Below are 18315 nucleotides of genomic sequence, written 5' to 3'. Positions count from 1 at the left end.
ACATTTTTCCTTACTTAAAACGATCCCAGATTCTCCTTAATTAAAGTGTAGAAAGCACCCAAACTGTCACGACCTAAAACAGCAGCATTGTGAAAGCATCTCTTAGCTGGGGGAGAAGCGGCTATGAATGAGGAACGGCGCAGGCGCAGTCAGTACGCCTCCTCAGAAACACCTGACACAGCCGCTGCTCAGACGGTCAACGCCGAGGGCAGAAACCTTGAACTCTCGGGAGATTTGCGAGCCCACAGCTCTCTGCCTGGCACCAGGGAAAACCCAGTAACTTGAAAAATAACTGGAATATGAGTGTGTAGAGATGGTTTTACTCTGCTTGTTCTCCCCGCAGAACTGAGTTCTGTATCGTGGGAGAGAAACCACGAGCCTCCCCTTGTCGGACAGCAGCACGGCGTTCACTAAATGTACCTTCCTTTGTATTGATCACTATGTATAATGCCAAGACCCTGGCAGGAGAGGTGATATTGGGTAGGAACTTCTTTAAACTTCATATCTGGCCCTAAAAGAGAGAAGAATTGTCATGACTGGGAATAAAACCAGGCATGCTCGGCCTGGTGGCACATGCCAATAATCCTGGTGGCTCAGGAGAAGGGGACCCAGCTAGTCTCTTCTCTGAAGATTTATAAAGTGAAGGGGGCTGAGGATATTGCTCAGTAGAGCACTGTCTGCCATGGGTGACACCTGAGACTTTTTTCCCCAGCACAAGGAAGGGGGTGCAAAGGAGGAGGAAGAGGGAGAGAGGAATGGGAAGAAGGAGTCGGGAAGGAAGAAGAGAAGAAGGTAGAGGATGAAGCGGAGGAAGAAGAAGAGGAGGAATACCAGAAGGAGGAAAAGGAAGAGGAAGAAGAGAGGAGAGAAGGGGAGGAAAAAGAGGTGGAGAGGAAGGAAGGGGGGGTGGAGAGGAACACACCAGCTCGATTTCATTTAATTTCACTTTGCAAATAAAGCTAAGACCTAGAACTAAATGAAATCAAACCATGGCGAAGGAAACTGCTTCCCTTCCCAGCGGTTTCTCCTTACTCGGGCTGAGAACACCTGTGGATCTCATCCTCTGGACTCAGTAAGAGAAAGATCTGTTTTACTATTTGTGGGTGACAAAAAAATCTTACAACCCCCCCATCTAATCCCTTTCTGTCCTTGGAGTGAAAGCCCAAACAACGTGCTGTGTGAATAGAGAAGGTAGCTGGGTGTCCCCTGGGCCAAAGACAGCAGCCCTGTTACCAGGTGAGACCTATTTTGTGACCTATGTCAGGCTTTCTCCTCCTTTCAGTACCTGGGGTCTTGATACAGGAAGGAGGAACTGGTTCTCTGCTACCCACCAAGAGAGGTGTTACCTGTCACAAGCAGGGTCCTGGAATGCTTCATTTTCAGTCCCAGGAGGTCTTTTAGGGTTCCTGGGGCACTCCAGGTAGTCCACTCCCCACAGAATGTCAGAACTCTCTCCTGGGGACCCTCTGCTGTCCCCTGCAGTATTGAAACTCAGACAATGATGATGTCAGCAACAAACCACATAGACAACTCCACAGCCACAGCTGAACAGGCAGGAACCCTGGGTAACAAAACAGAGGCAAGTAATTTGCATCCTAACTCATACTTAAATTAATTCCTTTGAATTTTTTTCTCATCTCTCGTAGCTCAAAAAGTGAAGTGGATTTTAATAAAGTCTCATCATAAACAACAAGGCTCTTACATACAGAATCTTATGTCAATTTCCCAACCAAAGAAATGACTGTAGACCGAACTATCAATGGTGATAGACTGTCACCAGAGCATTAAGCACAGGTGGACTGAGGGCTACGTAAAATTACCAGGCAGAGAAACAAGCTAAAGGTTATCAGGAGACAGAAGACCCAGGTTCTAATCCCAGCCTGGCTACTAGGAACCCAGATTGATTGAGGAAATCTCTGGACCCTCTCTTGATGTGTGTGAAAATTAAGGAGGATGTATGAATGGCATTTGGCTCTCAGGGGTCACTGAAATAGGGGGTGATTCTGCTCTGCTGATCAACAATAAGCAACCTCCCCCAACAACAAACCACTGAAAGCCTAGAGCGCTAAGCTTATTAAAGGCATCAACTATTAGTGACGTCCGTGGTTTCCTGAGCGAGACCGAGAGCTTCAGGCTAAGGAGGGCTTTTCTCGGTTGCTAACGGGCAGGGTTTCTCTAGGTTTCCCTCCCATCAGTTTCTCTGAAACAAATGGCTGTGGCAGGGAACAAAACATTACCATGAACGAGAGTGAGACCAAGACGTGCGAGGGAAATTTCACGCTTCATCAAGCAGACTTTTAATTTTAGCTTCCTTCCCTTCTCCTCTGTGTGGACGTCCTGTGCCCTCTGTTTTGATTTGATACAGGAATCGATTAATATGCTCATATTTTCTGTCTAAACTTGTTTCTACCTACTAAGTCAAATCACATTTGGTATTAACTTACAGTGTGCAGGAAAGAATGGGCAAATACGGTAACGACTCATCTAGTTTGAGGGCCAATCACAGACGTGGCTGGTCCAGTGACACAGACCGTTAAAGTGAAGAAGACTTGACCCCAGGGCACCAGGCTCCTTGCTTGGCGTCCTCTGAAATTCAAGTTTTGGACAACTGAAAAAAAGCATGGTCTCAGCCATCTCTGCCAGTTAATATTAAACATGGCAACATTTCCCAAGCAGGAATTGAATTGCTTAATTTGTTTCAAATGAACTTTGATGACTTTGATCCTCGCAAACATACTTTGTGAAAACACGCTTGCTCTTTGGATGAGCGTCCATAAGAAGACCTTTGCGAAGAATGTCCATGTGTTCATGGATCATCTCACTGAATGATTTGTCATACGGGAATCCTGGCCAGACGGCTGCTAGAAACAAACTGTCACTAATGGATCGGTTAAATGAAAATGTCTCCATCGCTGTAAATGCTGCATGGGGTTCTGTGTCACAGGAGGATGACGGACAGGAGATATCGTGTCTCTGTGCTGAGCACGGGAGGATGGCGGACAGGAGTGCTCCTGGGCACGTGGGAAAACTCTGACTGCTGCAATGGTTCCTAGGCTCTCAGCAGGTGAACCCAGCATTTTCAAAGTAGAACCTGAACATTCTGACAGTACCCACAGAACACATTTTCAGGGTTCCAAAGCCAAAACTATTTTCTAATGAAGAACGATAGGTAGGATTTGCCTTCTTCGTTCACATTGTCTCAGGAGTGTAAGGTGGTGTGTAAAATGCTTCCTGGTGTGTGTCCTCACACCTGAGTGCAGCCTAAAGCCCAATACAAACCCAGCTGCTTTCCCATAAGCCAGGGTTAGAAGTACAAAAGTCCTGACCGATGCCCCTCTGAACTTGGTTCCCAGCACCCACACAGCAACTGACATGATCCATGATTCCAGGACAGAAGATCTGTCGCCACCTTCTGGCTTCCAAGGGCATTGCATACATATGGTGTGCAGACATACATTTAGGCAAATCACCTCCCACATATAAAAATAAATAAATTTTTATTTTAAAAAGTTTGCTCTGACTACTTTTAGGGAAATGAATGAATAATTAAAATATTTTCTGCTTGAATTCCACACACAAAACCTCGTGGGGTTGACATTTTTAAAGATGTAAATAGCACTGAAACCAAGCCAAACCAAACAAACAACAAACAAAAAAAGCCAAGAACCGTGCAGAGTGGAGAGCGTGGTGCCTGGTAGTGAAGAACTCAGCCCTTCTTCTGCACAGCACGCGTGGGCTCACAACCAAGGCAGCTAAGAGGCAAGCACCGCATTGCAGGAGACTACCCCAAGGGGCAAGCAGGAGGGAACACTGCCCAAATTGGAAGGACTGTCCTCAGGAAGAGGCAGTTTGTCTTTTCTGCATCCGGGGTGTACGGCTTGCGCCTGGATACTTGGGGCTCCCCTAAGAGAAGCTTGTGAGATAAATACCAAGGAATCCAAGGGATGCCCAGAGAAGTGCTTTAAACCATGGAAGGAGCAGCTCAGTACCTTGTACCTGGATGGAGCTTTTGGCTACTGAAACAGGGAGTTTGGATCTACCCCTACCTGCTTCTAAATTTTCATGGATCTTTATGGGTGTTGAGTACTAGAACATATTTTCCCTGGTCATAGAATATGAGAAAAATCAGGAACAAGATGGGACTGTCCACGGGCAAAGTCTGGAAACCAATTTAAATTATTTATTCACGGCTCTGGAGGACTACATAACATAGCGTCACGCAGAGGAGCTGGGTGTGCAGTCTATGACACCAGCGGTGTGGGATAGAGCTGGGCACAGAGAGATGAGACCTGGACTCTTCTCCTTACGTGTCTGCTTTGGGCCTGCGGACACCAGTGGCAGGCCTGACCCCTGTCCTTGCACACGGGGGTATTTGGCGGCTGTGGGCTAAAGAGCCCACATCATTCTTTCAAATTCCTTGCTTTCCCTTCTCTCTAGACTAGAAATCAAGTGAACTTGACTTTCACAGGAAATTGTATTTTTAATGTAATTACTATAATATCCGTGGGAATTTCTTTTTGTCCAAACATTTTGTGTGTGCGCACATGCAATTATAGTAAAATCACGTTGAAGTGCTGAAAAGTCTACAGAAATAAGACGGCTTCATAATAGCTTGATGCAGACTTATGGGCACTTATATTTTTTCCAATCCTAATTTCACTTTGAATATATGTTTTTACATTTTACATGCTGATGATATTTAATGGAGCCGATGTCTCAAATTTCAAATTACTCCACATTAAACAAGTCATTTTTATGTTTAAATTCTTCAAAGGTTACAGAAAAAGATTTCAGGTTAGTGTAAGCTTCCATGAAGCAGTTATATCAGGGTAGTCTGAGTGATCCTGTCTTGCTAGGCGTTCAGGCTGGCTCCATCCCTTGTTACACAGAACACTGTGGTTCATATGTTTTTCTCATAACAAATATGGGCCTACTTCTGGTCATTCTCCTGGAGTGGATTCTGGCAGTGAAATTGCTCAGCCAGAAAGTATGAAAGTAAAATCTAATGCCCTTGTCACACAAACCCCATTGCTAGTCACAGCTGACAACAACGGAGGTTCTGAGCCTCCATCATTATGAAAGTCAGACATTTAATACACAACTCCTGTGTGTTGCCATTCTACTTGGGACTTCCTGAGCAAATGTATTCTCTACCCCAAACTCCCTGCAGTGATTGCCTGCTTATATTGGAGAAGTCACAGAGCTGGCGTTGAGCCATGCCCTGCCTTCCCAAAGGCAGCCCCCACATCAGAGCCATCTTTACTATTGACTGCCGCCCAGTTCCAAGGACATTCTTTTTCGTAGGTGGACTTGAGGTGGCTGTGACCCCAGGTCAATGGAAAGAGAGAGTCAGTTGGCTTTGGAGCCTCTGCTCTTTCCCAGAACACAAAACCCTCTGACCCATGTGGGCGGCTTGCGCTGAGGGCGAATACAAGAAGATGGAGGGGAGTGAGAGGAGAAGAGGGAAACTCACACTGGTTTGCTTCTCCGGCTCATTTTTTTCTTCATCCAAGCAACATTGCCCATTCCCGTTCATCTGGCAGCAAGATGAACTCTACAGGAGACAACAGTAGGGTTAAATCGTGGAGTCATAGAGTTGTAAGGGGGGGGGGGGTGAGGATGGCTATGGTGATGGCCCGGTATGCTTTCAATGTGTGCTCCTCCAGAGCTCATACTGAAACGTAATAGCCGCTGTGACTGTACTAGAAGGAGCCTCCACCAAGAATGGAGTAATGGCTACAGCAGGAGAGGTTCCTATTTAAAGGACAATCTAGGACCCCTGGGCCTCTCTTTTACCCTCAGATCTCCTCCACTATTGCAGTGCCTTCTGCCAAGTTATATCACAGCAGGAGAGCCCTTGCTAGATGGAACACCCTGCTCTTGAATGCGACAGCCTCCAGATCTGTGACCAACAGACTTCTGTGCATCTGAATTGATCCAGGGTGCGGTTGTCAGTTACAGTAGCATAGAACGGACTAAGACACAGCGGTGGTGGAAGTGTAAACTCTGAAAGTCGTGGTCTAGGTTTGGTTGAGCAAACAGTGTGTGCTCAGCATGACGTTTGTGTGTTGGGCTCAGCATGATGTTTGTGTATTGTGCTCAGCATGACGTTTGTGTGTTGTGCTCGGCATGACGTTTGTGTGTCGTCGACATGCTGTGTTTCAAGTCTTTACATCGTGATTCCCCCCTCTTGGACAAGAAAACGGGGGGCTTAGCAAAGTTATAGAATATGATAAATTATGTAGTTAGAGAATTGTGGAATCAGAATTTGAGGTTGTGCCTTCTGATATGAAGTTAGTTTATGCTTCTTCAGCACAACTTTATATTCTACTTATTTTTAGTAACTGCAACTTCCTGATTGTCTACCCCAGTCTAGGGTTGTGCTCACTGCTTCCCATGTATACTAAAGCCTTTAGTTTCCAATGAACCTTGCCAGAGAGAAGGGTGGGGGCAGATTGTCCAAGGGAGGAGTGAGAGTCCTGAAGGACCTGGAGTTTCCGAAATCAGGATAACGTCCTCTGGGTTGTCACCAAATGCAGGGATAGGTTCCACTGACAAGTCCTTCCCATTACTGAACCTATGGCCACTCCTGAATGGCCTTAGAATGGGGCTAAGTGGCAGAGAGATCCTGTGACCACTGGGTTTACACATGCAGACCCCCCAACCGGGCTCAGTGTGTGGACTAGCCTGAGGGCAGGGGCTGGAGATTGAGTGCCGTAAAAACTTTATATTTAATTTTTGAGATGAGACAAGGCCTTACTTGGCAGCTTACACCACGCCTGAATTCACATTGTAGCCCAGACTGTTCTTGAATGTGCAGTTATTCTGCCTTAGCCTGTCTCCTGGGTGTTGGAACTGAAGATGTGTGCAGCCATGCAGTTCTAAGAACGCCTGGGGGCTGGGAGATGACTGGGAGCTTAGAGTGCTTTCTGAGTTCAGTCCCTGAAACTCGGGGAAAGCTGGAAAAATAGAACCAACTTAACAAGTTGTTCTCTGACCTCTACATACATGTGTGTTCACACACATGTCATATGCAAGTACTCACATCTTATATAAATTTAAAACATACAAAAACCCCTTTGGACCAGAGACATTATGAGTTTTCCAGTTGGTGAAGCACCCCTGTGTTGGAACGTGATAGACCTCAAGTCCACTCACGGGAGTCCTTGCTGGATTCCCTGCTGTACCAGTTCCCTAGCTATTCACCTGTTCCCTTTATGTCAGATTTTAGAGTAACCCAGCAAGAATAAAGCAGTGTTTCCTGAGTTATGCTGACTATCTTGGCAAATTATTGAAGTTGGGGAAGTGAGGATCTAGGAACTCCTGATGTTAGGTACTGGATAAGAAATACCAAAGGTCCAGACTGGCATTTGGTAAGATAAGGTCCGTCTTGGGAGCCCTTAACTTGTAGACTGTGACACGAACTCTGAGTAGTTAGCGTCAGAACTAACTAGGTTAAACCACAGAATGCCCTGTGAATAGGTATAGAGTTTCTAGACTGCTTGGTGTGGAAAACCCTGCACGTCTGCCATCGGGATTGTTCCAGGGGGTTGTGGGGAGAATCTGGTGTCTGCTCCAGAGAGATCTGCAGATGGTGAGGGCAGAGGGAGTCCCAGACGGATGCTCTGTGGATGTTGCAGAGCTCACTTTCAATTGACTCCACCTAACGTGAATGATGGCGATGGCCTCCCCTCTCTTTCCCGTCTCCCATCATATTAATCTCAGATGGAGTCATATATAGGGAAAGAGGGACTTTCGCCTGATGGAAATGTTTCACTCAGAGTATGTCTCAACTACAAGTGCTGTGGATGCCACAATCTGAAAAACAGACTCTTGTCAGGTTTTCTTTATCATGAAGCAAGATATTAGAGCAGCCTAATCCGTTTTCACTAAGAGTATGCCTTTTCCAAACTTCACCTTCAAAACAGGAGCTATTACGGTGCTACCTGTCTGTGGTTCTGAAAACAAATACCCAGCTATGCTCACTGAGATGGATGAAAAGAGAAAATCATTTTTCTTTAACACACAGTGTTGTACTTTCCTTGAAACCCATCTGGCGTGTGTGGGGCCCTTGGAAAGGAGCCAGTGCAGGAGCGGAGGGTGGAGGCTCAACAGCCATCAGCCATTTCACACCCCCAGGCCTGAAACTTCACCCTCTCCACAGAGGGTCTGAGTCCAGTGCAGCGGCATAAATTACCTGGGTGAATGAAATACACATTTTCAGCTCCAAGGCTATTTCTCGGGGCTTGCGGCATCTCCCTCAGTCACACCAAGTCTCTCCCTTCACCCATAATACCTCCCTTGCCAACCATTGAAAAGCTCCAGGAGTCTTTCCAGATTTTCCACACATCATCAGGATTTACTCAGGCCCTATTTGTGGGGTACACTCTTAAGAGAGGTACAGCACAGAAACTCAGTGAACGGAAAGGACAAATCAGAAAATCCCACTACGAGGGACACAACTCCCATGCTAGAGATCTACGCAGCTTGTGAATATCCACTGCTCGGGTCCAGGTTGTTTTCCAGGACAGCTGTATGGAGAGGTAAACACAGGGTCTCATTGCAGGAATGAGAGCTTTTGGTGTAACAAGGATATGCCACCTTCCAGGGGACTCAGTACACTCTAGCGAAGACTTGAGTTCCCTCGATGCAGGGTCCTTCCTTATGACATAACCAATCACACGTACAGGGGTTCCGGGCTCTCTCCAAATTGCCTTAGGATCTGGGGCGCAGGAGCTGCCAGTGGATGCAGCTACTCCAGACAGGCTTGTTCTGCTGAGGCCTTGACCCAGCTGGGAAACCTCAGGACTCCAGCAGCATCCACCATCAGGGCAGGAGGACCTGTTGTCTCGTGAGCAGGGAGAAACCACAGACCTTTGCCAGTTCTTGAGGACATGTAGGTGGTGTCAGCATCTCATACTCTCAGAGGGACGGACCCGACCCAGAGGGACGGACCCGACACACACAGAGGTATGGACCCGAACCAGAGGGACGGACCCGACACACACAGAGGGACGGATCCAATACAGAGGAACGGACCCGACACACAGGGATGGACCCGACACAGACAGAGGGACGGACCCGACACACAGGAATGGACCCGACACACACAGAGGGACGGACCCGACACACAGGGATGGACCCGACCCAGAGGGACGGACCCGACAAAGAGGGACGGACTGGATACAGAGGGACAGACCCGACACAGAGGGATGGACAGAGGGACGGACCCAACACAGAAGGGTCATCTCACATTGTTGAGTCTCTATAGTGCACTGGCTCTCACCGTTATCAGATGAGCTCGTAGCCTCTGAGACTGTGGTGGTCTTTCTGTTCTGTTCTGTGCTTTACACAAAATTCTCAGAGAGTCCTTCAATAGAACAATCTGCATAGGAAGCCCTTGTGGCTCATTGTCCCCAAGGTTAGGGCCCACAAGTACATAGCACACCACAGAGCATTGGTTGTTAACACTTACAGAAGGATAAGGGGCTAAACAGGAAAGACAGATGGCTAAAAGCATAAATAAATTTTACTGAAATGTATGAAGTAAAGGAGTCTTTGCAATTTTCTAGAGAAAATAATAAGAAAAAACAGTTCTGTAAACAAATTCAGACGAGGAGACAAAGGCATAGTGTCTACATCAATTATCCAGGTTTAAACCAGATTCTCCCCTCACTAAGTTTAAGATCTTGGGCAATAACTCCACCATTTTGTACCTCAAGTTCCTTTTTTGCATAAGTGACCTGTAATACAATTTATAGAACAGGGTATAGTGTATGGGAAATATTCAGAAGTTGGCTGCTGTGGCCGTCTCTAGAAGAGAGCGCACAGACTGAAGGTCTACAGAGGACATCTTTCAGTTTTGGTGCAATGAGACTTTGGGGGTCTGGAAGATTCCTCTAAAACCTGGAGAGATGAGACTCAGTAAACCAAGTGGCAATGTGACAAAAAAACAAAACAAAACAAAAAAACAAAACTAACAAAGGCCCCAGAGCCTATCTGGGAACCCACGTGTGACTCAGTTTCCATCTGGAGTCAGTTCTTACTTCAAGTCATTTGAGTTCAAGCTTGCCTGCTCTGCTTTTTCAATAGCCTTGAGGGCTGTGAGAGACTTCTGATGTAGCCCGTGAGAAAAGAACACTCTATCTAGTAGAAAGTATACTGCTGACGACAAACCCCAGGATAAACATCAAGATAGAAAGCAAGGCTGCTTCCTAGCAGCAAGCACTTGTTGGAGAGGAGGCTGCTCGCTCAAGGACAGGGGTGGTCTTATGGTTAGATACGGACTCCCTGTCTGTGTTGAGCTTTGTTCTGCTTTTGTACAAAAGCAAGTTCTGAAATAAACTGTGGGCTGTTTGGCTGTTTTGGCATGACCAGGCGGACCTCCCGATTCTATTCCGTATTTTCTGTCTCAGTTCCTTTCATCTGACCTTTCCTCAGCCGTAACAAGCCCCAATCCAGGAACCCTAGCAGAGTTTGTAGGGGCCTAGATCTTCAAGTACATATTTGAGTCGAAGTCGGAGAAGTTCCCCGGAAGGAAGGTATCAAGACCGTTAGGGCACTAGCTTAGTGAGAGCCACAGGCTGTGGACTCTGCAGCCCATCACAGGACACGCTGCTTCTTGAAGGCAACTGTCCTGATTTACTGTTCCCTTTCCTAACTTGCTGCTTTAACCCGAGTCTCTGATTCTTAGCTGCCTGTGACTTTTGAAATCTGCTTCTAGGTCCTCAGTTGTCAACAAAATGTCAACATTCCTTTCCTGATAACCCCAGCTTCCCCTTTGACTCATTTTCTTTCAGCAGCCCCTGCAGCCCTCCTGTGGAAACCCTTTCTTTATACCGCCAAAACCTTCCAACCAGTTGGGCCAGCATCTGGCTGCTACGGAGGGCAGACAACACAGGTCACCAGGCCCAATACAGGGTGTGGACACAAAAGTTTTGGCAGAAGCTGTAACAGAGGAAGCCACAGCTGAGAAAACATTTAGGGACCCAAGTTTGGGAGGTTTCACCTTGGCTAAAAATGGGGTTGGGGTACAGACTTCTCGAGGGTCATAAAAGTCAGAGAAACCCATGTCAGGCCAGGCTGTGAAGCCAACCATGGACTGTGATGTGACAATGGCAGGTACTGGGGACAGGGTCTCTCAGGGTGGAGGATGCTTGATGTTCTTCAGGGCAGGCCTTGTGACAAGGCGATTTCAGAAAGTCTAGAGCAGTGACAGAGCCCCCTCCCCATGCTGGTCAGAAAGCACAGACGGAAGCATAGCACAAAGCAGGGAGGCACTCAGCTGTGGGATTGAGAGGATGTGACTGGACATGCCAAGAAGCGAGGGAGGAGACTGTGAGCAGATTGCCTGCTGATCAGCGAAACCAAGAGAGGAGGGAAGACATGTTGAAAGTCTTCAGACAAAGCAGAGAATGAAGGGGAAAGTGCGGGGCAGAGCAGCGTCAGGCTGACTGGACACGAGTCTGGGATAGGGTTGGGAGAAAATACGGTCATCAACAACACCAACACATCCAAGAGAGAACAAGCACATTGCTCAATGAAGACAGAGTAGCGTTGAGAGGCATCAGAGAGTAGGCACAGCTGCCTCGTTCTTGTGATTGCTCACATTTTTCTCACAACAGGAAGAGCTGGCACCAGAGCGTCGGCTGAACCTTGTTCAAACAGCCTCGAAGCACAAGATAAGTGGAAATTTAGGAGAACTTGGAGCCCCTTTAGATTTGTTCAAGATGTCAGATGGATTAAGTGAATTGTGTCTCACGACAAGATGAGCTTGGGGAACCATGAGCAGCAATCTTTGGGAGACATAACAGAAAACCAATGTGGTTCTAGAACTTGGGAATCGGGTAACCCTGGACCTCCTTTTTATTTTGAGATGAGGATTAGGTGAGATTGACTCTACTCTTGGCCAGTTCTCTGGGTCTGTTCTGACAGGGGTTATTGGTGACAGAGCCCCAGAAGAGTGGTCTCTAAGAGGAGATTAGGGACCCAAGAAAGCTAACCTTCTCTTTTGGAGTAAGGATTCTAAGCAGGATCTGCTTAATTTTGCAGACACAGTGCGTGGAGATTTCACAGGGCACTTGACAGGTTTCGGCTCCTCTGTAGAGAAGACAGAAAATGTAAATGCACGAGACATAATTAAACAACATTCAGTATTAATGATGTTGATTAATGTTCTCATAAAGCTCTGCTTGGCTGATTCTGATCAATAGTTTACTCCATGACTTGCATAAGGAGAGGAGGCAATGTTCATCAGATTTGCAAAAATGGAGAAATTAAAAAGTGTCTTGACAGAATGCTCGGCGCACCGAAGACTTGAGAAGAATAAAACTCTCCGAGAGGACAAAGAAGAGAAATTACCTCTGAAGTCTCGAGGCATATTAATGGCTTGCATGTTTATGAGTTTCTGCAGTTTCCTCCTTGATGTCTAAGAGTCCATGATTTCATGAGCACCGGTTATATTCCAGTAACAAGCGTGACAGCAAGGCACCTCAGTAACAAACAAAAACAAACCACAAGGTTGATGCTTCTCTAGGCTAGCTCCCACTGCATGATTACAAGATCTTAATCTTTCAAGCTCCAAGTCTTAATCTTTCCAAACACCATTTCAATAGCATTGAAAATTCATCAGTGATGCCCAGAGAGTGACTATTTCAGTGAGCACATGGCCTGCCAACATGTAATACACTAACATCCTAAGAGATGACATGTTGCCAAGAACGTGATAGTTACATGGAGAATGTCCTTGACTTTCTCCTGGTTGCCTCAGTCTGCCGTCCTGCTCAATGGGGATGAATAATACTTTTCAGCACTGATTAAGAAGTGTGTGCCATAAATATCAGTGTATAGACCTGTGTCAAGTGCTTCAGATTTCTGTGCATGGAGATGCTCCGGGATCCTGGCTGCCTGCTGCCTCCTTATTCTACAATTTAAGAAGTTATGCCTTACTGCCCAGGATTTCTGTTAACTGTTCTGGGGAGGGTTCAGAGAAACAACAGCAGCATTGGAAATCAACAAAAATGCAAGTGCAGGGCTATTATTGCTTTGATAGGAATGTAATTACATTCATGTAAAAATTAAATCATCAAATAAATAATTTTGAATTTGACCACATCTGCTTAAAAATAAGTATTATAATTAAGAAAGTCATTATCTCCTCCAAATTATCTTGTTAAAAATAGGAGTTGAGAGTGAACTCCTCAGGAGCAGACCTGAATCAGGGACATCTGTGGGAGCAGGCCTAAGCCAGTCACTTCCATGGGAGCAACCTCCATGGGACGAGGCCCAGGCCAGAGACCCACACCAGAGCAAGCTTGAACCAGTGACCTCCACAGGATCTGGTACAAGGGAGCAACCTCCAAGGGATCAGGCCTGAGCCACCAACCCCGGAAAGACAGGGCCCAAGCTAGTGACCTCCATGGGAGCAGGCCCGAATGACGTTCATGATAAAGGTCTTAGAGAGAGCAGGAATAAAAGGAACATAGCTAAACATGATAAAGGCAATACACAGCAAGTCAACGGCCAACATCAAACTAAATGGAGAGAAAATCCCAGCGATCTCACTGAAATTAGGAATAAGACAGGGTTGTCCACTCTCTCCATATCTATTCAGTATGGTAATTGAGGTTCTAGCCAGAGCAATAAGACAACAAAAGGAGATCAAAGGGATACGAATCAGAAAAGAAGTCAAACTCTTGCTTTTTGCTGATGATACGAGAGTTTACATAAGTGACCCCAAAAATTCTATTAGGGAATTCCTTCAGCTCATAATCAAAATATACAAAGAACTCAAGAAATTGGTCATCAAAAGAACAAATAACCTATAAAAATGGGATAAAGACCTAAACAGAGAACTCTCAACAGATGAATCTACAATGAATGAAAGACACTTAAGGAAATGCTCAATATTCTTAGCTATCAGAGAAATGCAAATCAAAACAACTCTGAAATTCCATCTTACACCTGTAAGAATGGCCAAGATCAAAAACACTGATGACAACTTATGCCAGAGAAGATGTGGGGTAAAGGGAACACTTCTGCATTGCTGGTGGAACTGCAAACTTGTACAGCTGCTATGGATACCAGTATGACAATTTCTCAGAAAATTAGGAAACAACCTACCTCAAGATTCAGCAGCAACATTTTTGGCTATATACCCAAAGGATGCTCAATCCTACCACAAGGACTTGTTCATAGCAAGTCCTATTTGAAATATCCAGAACCTGGAAAGAACCTAAATGCCCTTCGACCAAAGAATGAATAAGGAAAATGTGGCACAATTTCACAATGAATTACTACACAGAGGAAAAAAAATGAATGATATGTTGAAATTTGCAGGCAAATAGATGGATCTAGAAAACATCATATTGAGTGAGGTAACCCAGACCCAGAAGACAAATATGATATGTACTCACTCATAAGTGGTTTTTGGACATAATGTCAAAAACTACCTAAAATTCACAATCCCAGAGAACATAGGAAACAAAGAGGACTCTAAGAGAGACGTATATGGATCTAATCTGTATGGGAAGTAGAAAAAGACAAGATCTCCTGAGTAAAATGGGAACATGGGGATTATGGGTAGAAGGGGAAGGGGGTGGAAGGGAGGGGAGCAGAGAAAAATATATAGCTCAATAAAAACAATAAAATACAGGTGTTGAAATGAACGTGCTTGATATGCCCAGTTCCCCCCGCCAGTTGTAAAAGCTAGTTAATGAGAAGTTTCTCCTCTGCTTAGTTTAGGTTGTGTGTGGTTTTACACAATGACTGGAAGGTTTGGGAAGCAGTACAGTGAGTCGTGTGGCAATTTGTTCCTCCAGTGTCTACTTTCCATGAATACAGTCACTTTGCCTGGTCCCCTGTGCTTAGGGGAATGGATAGGAGGAAGTAGGCTTTCACAGTTCTCCTGGTGTGGCACTTATACAAAGGATCTTGACATTACAGACCAGTGGATTGGGGGCTCTTGATCTAGTACTCACTAGTTCTATGGCTATGGTGAGAGTACAAATTCCTCAGGACCCCATTTTCATCAACTGTGTAATATGGTGCCAGCATCGCTAGGACTAGGTACGAGTCTGAGCCACATTCTCCAAACAGGAGCTTACAGGATGTCAGTTCCAGTTTGTAATCGGTGGTTGTTTCTGAGTCTTTTCTGGAGTGAAATGCTGTCTCCAGTGTACCAGGAATAAATGCCCCAGGGAGTCAGTGTGGGGTCGGCCGCAGGCCTGGCAGTGGAGGAAAGGTCCCCGATCTTTTTGGAGATGGGGTCGTATCTTGAGATCATTACTGTGTGGGCACCGCAGTCACCTCCTCCACAGCCGTACTTGGTTCCTGTGAGTCAGACGAAAAGGGTTAGGGTTAAGGAAGAAAGAGGAATTGGAACTTTCAGTTCTTACCATAAAAATGTTTACTAATGGCAAGCCTGCCATCGGGATGGGCTTATATTCTTTCTGTCCTTGGTGCCGTACAGAGGAAATAATTATAAAAGTTGAGGCCATTTCCATTTTTATCTTTAAATAGTAAGAATGATTTAGAACACATTTGCTGATTTTATTCACCTGATTTGGTTAAACCTCACTCTTTGCAATTATGAAACCGTGTAATGCTGTATGATACTTGACCATACTTTGGCAAGAAAATGTTGGGCTTTGCTTCAGAGAATAAGCAACAATTCTTTGAATTCTAACACAATTCTTTGAATTCTATGGGGTCAAGAAAAGAATAAAAAGGCATAAAAGCTTGAATTTTTAAAATGCTTGCATTCCTACAGTATAATAAAAGGCAAAGAATTAAACTGAGAGTTTTAACTCTTTTCGCCACCTACTAAGCATGCTTCTTGGTCTGTGTTCTCCAACCAGCTTTAAAGAGTTAAGTAGGCACGAGTCTGGCAGCAGCAGACAAATGCCATTTCTCTGGCAGCTGCAGGGAAACATTCACACAAATCCCCAGCACCTCCCTTTAGCCTCAGTGTTCTAGAAGAACGGCCGTCTCCCCAAGAGGAGGTCTCAGAGTCCGGGAAAGGAGCCCAGAGATGAAAGCCAAGGTCTCTCCCATATTTGTTTGTCAAGGGATCCTGGGCGTGTTGCACAATCATCCTGAACCTTCATAGAGCAGTGAGCACAGAACACACAATATCATAAGCTCCGTGTAAACTCTGACTGCCCTTCCTTGTGCCCATAGTGCCGAGAACAAAGGTGTAGGGTTTCTCACCACACACATTGCCAAGGACATCCAGCATCTACGCAAAGGGCATACTGCCTCCATTTATGTTTGTCTGGGTCTCAAGAGTTCAGGATAGAGGGATGAGAACACAGTTGAACTTATTCTCCTGAGTGAGTTAAGACCCTTCATTTGTTTATTTGCTTGCTTGCTTGCTTATTTATTTATTTATCATTTCCTTTTGAGATAGAGTCTCATTACATAGTCCTTCTTGTCCTGAAGGTCAACTTTGCTGACCAAGCTGCCCTCAACTTTGCTGACCAAGCTGCCCTCAAACATCCTCCCTCTCTGGGATTATAGACATGAATCCAGTCTTAAAGGAGCAAAGTTTAACATTTACACTGACAGGTCACACCTGGCTTTCCAGTGTGTTTTCTCTTCCATTTGTATCGACCACAGGATTATAAGTATTTGCAAGTGACCTGAAGATCTTGGACTCTGCAAAAGTACTGGATGTGTGTGCAAACATGTGAACAAACTGAATGTGTGCGTACATGTGAATGTACTGAATGTGTGCATACATGTGAACATACTGGATATGTTCATACATGTGAACATACTGGATGTGTGCATACATGTGAACATACTGGATGTGTGCATACATGTGAACATACTGGATGTGTGCATACATGTGAACATACTGAATATGCCAAAGTACAGCCTCAGCTTCACCTCCAACTAACTGTAGTGTTGTGAGAATTAAGCTGCAGCCTCTGTTGCTACTGAGTGGGTGGGAAGAATGAAGGAAATGTGGCGTTTGGCCTAGCAATGACCTGGGTCACTGCTGAGATTGTGGCAGTCCCCGCCCCCCCACACACACACCATGACCAGCTGAGTCTGACCCACTCTGTGCCCTAGAGCCAGGAAGGCAGGACATAGGAAAGTCTGAAATGCTACATCTCCCACAGACATTATCCAGAGCTGGTCGGAAATGCCTAGACGCCACTTGACCCATGAGCCAAGGAGCCCATGTAGATAACTCTATGGCTTTTAACAGAGGAGAGGATTCAGGGATTCTCCTAATTTTGTGATTACAAGATTTAGAATAAAAAGTAAGGATGGTAAGGCTCAGCGTGGCGATACCCGCCCTAAGCTTGTGGTCTCACACGGCAGTCTCAGAGCCGCTACAATGGCAGACACCTGGGAGCCTGTAAGTTTGTCAGCCTCCTCTAACAATGGCCTCTGGTGGGACTGTGAAACATAAAAGGCAAGGCCTGGGCACAGGCACAGCAGGCAATGAGGGACCGGCACCTATTGGTCCCACGTCCCCGTTGGGACACTGCCAAGAGGAGAGCATGGCTTGTGCCTAGCTTCAGCTGTGACCTGAAATCCTGGGTCCTGGCATGACAGCCAAGCCTCCGGGAACTGCAGCTTCAGGCCAGTCAAGTGTCTGTGAAAATGTAAACGAGAGCAAGTTAAGCCTGTCAGCTAGGCAGAACTGCAACTTGGGTTAGAAAGATAAACTTACAAACTTTTAATAAAATATTCAATGGTAAAAACCTTATTTAAAATATCCCACAGGAGACCTTGAGCCACTAAGTGAAATTCTTCAAGGGCGCAGTGATCCAAATTCCAGTAGACAGCTCACAGAAGCTGCCAGACAGCTATTCACCTAGGTAGAGTATGCTATAGAGAAAGAGCAAGTACATTATTAATTATGGATCAGCCTTGGCAAGCATGTGTATTAAGTACAAAACTTACTCCTGCAACAGTATTATGACAAAACACTCTGCTTTTATGGCTACATCTATCCGTTTTGCCAGTTAATGTAGTAAACCCTTATTCTGGATCAGTAGCTGGCTTAGCCCAGAAGAGGAGGATAGAAACTAGGAGATATTTTGACAGAGAACTGGCCATGATCGATGTTCCTTATACTAAGCAGCAGACTGATTGGTTATTTCCAAAATAGTGATTCTTAGGCAATTGCATTATCTCAATTTCAAGGCCAGATTAATAACCTTTTCCCATCTGATCTGTTGCTGCAATTTGAACAACTATATCCCTTCATTTTTTTCCCCTAAAGTTGTAGCAAAAGATCCTTTCAAGGATGTTATGTTAATTTTTACAGATAGTTCTTCCAATGGAAGAACTGTGTAT

General features: G+C 45.5%; 1 long non-coding RNA gene across 1 annotated transcript; it reads right to left on the bottom strand.

Moving 5' to 3' along the window:
- Positions 1-300: 300 nt before the first annotated feature.
- On the bottom strand, positions 301-1554 carry LOC148117708 (uncharacterized). The gene is made up of 2 exons (XR_015736854.1): positions 1347-1554; positions 301-511 (listed from the first exon to the last, which is right to left on the bottom strand). It is a non-coding gene; the product is annotated as an uncharacterized LOC148117708 (long non-coding RNA).
- Between the last annotated feature and the right edge of the window lie 16761 nt (positions 1555-18315).

Source organism: Myodes glareolus, chromosome 27 (genome assembly GCF_982192425.1).
Source record: "Myodes glareolus chromosome 27, mMyoGla1.1, whole genome shotgun sequence".
NCBI lineage: Eukaryota > Metazoa > Chordata > Mammalia > Rodentia > Cricetidae > Myodes > Myodes glareolus.
The sequence above is the reverse complement of the archived record's forward strand: the minus strand, read 5'-3'. Positions and strand labels throughout refer to the sequence as shown.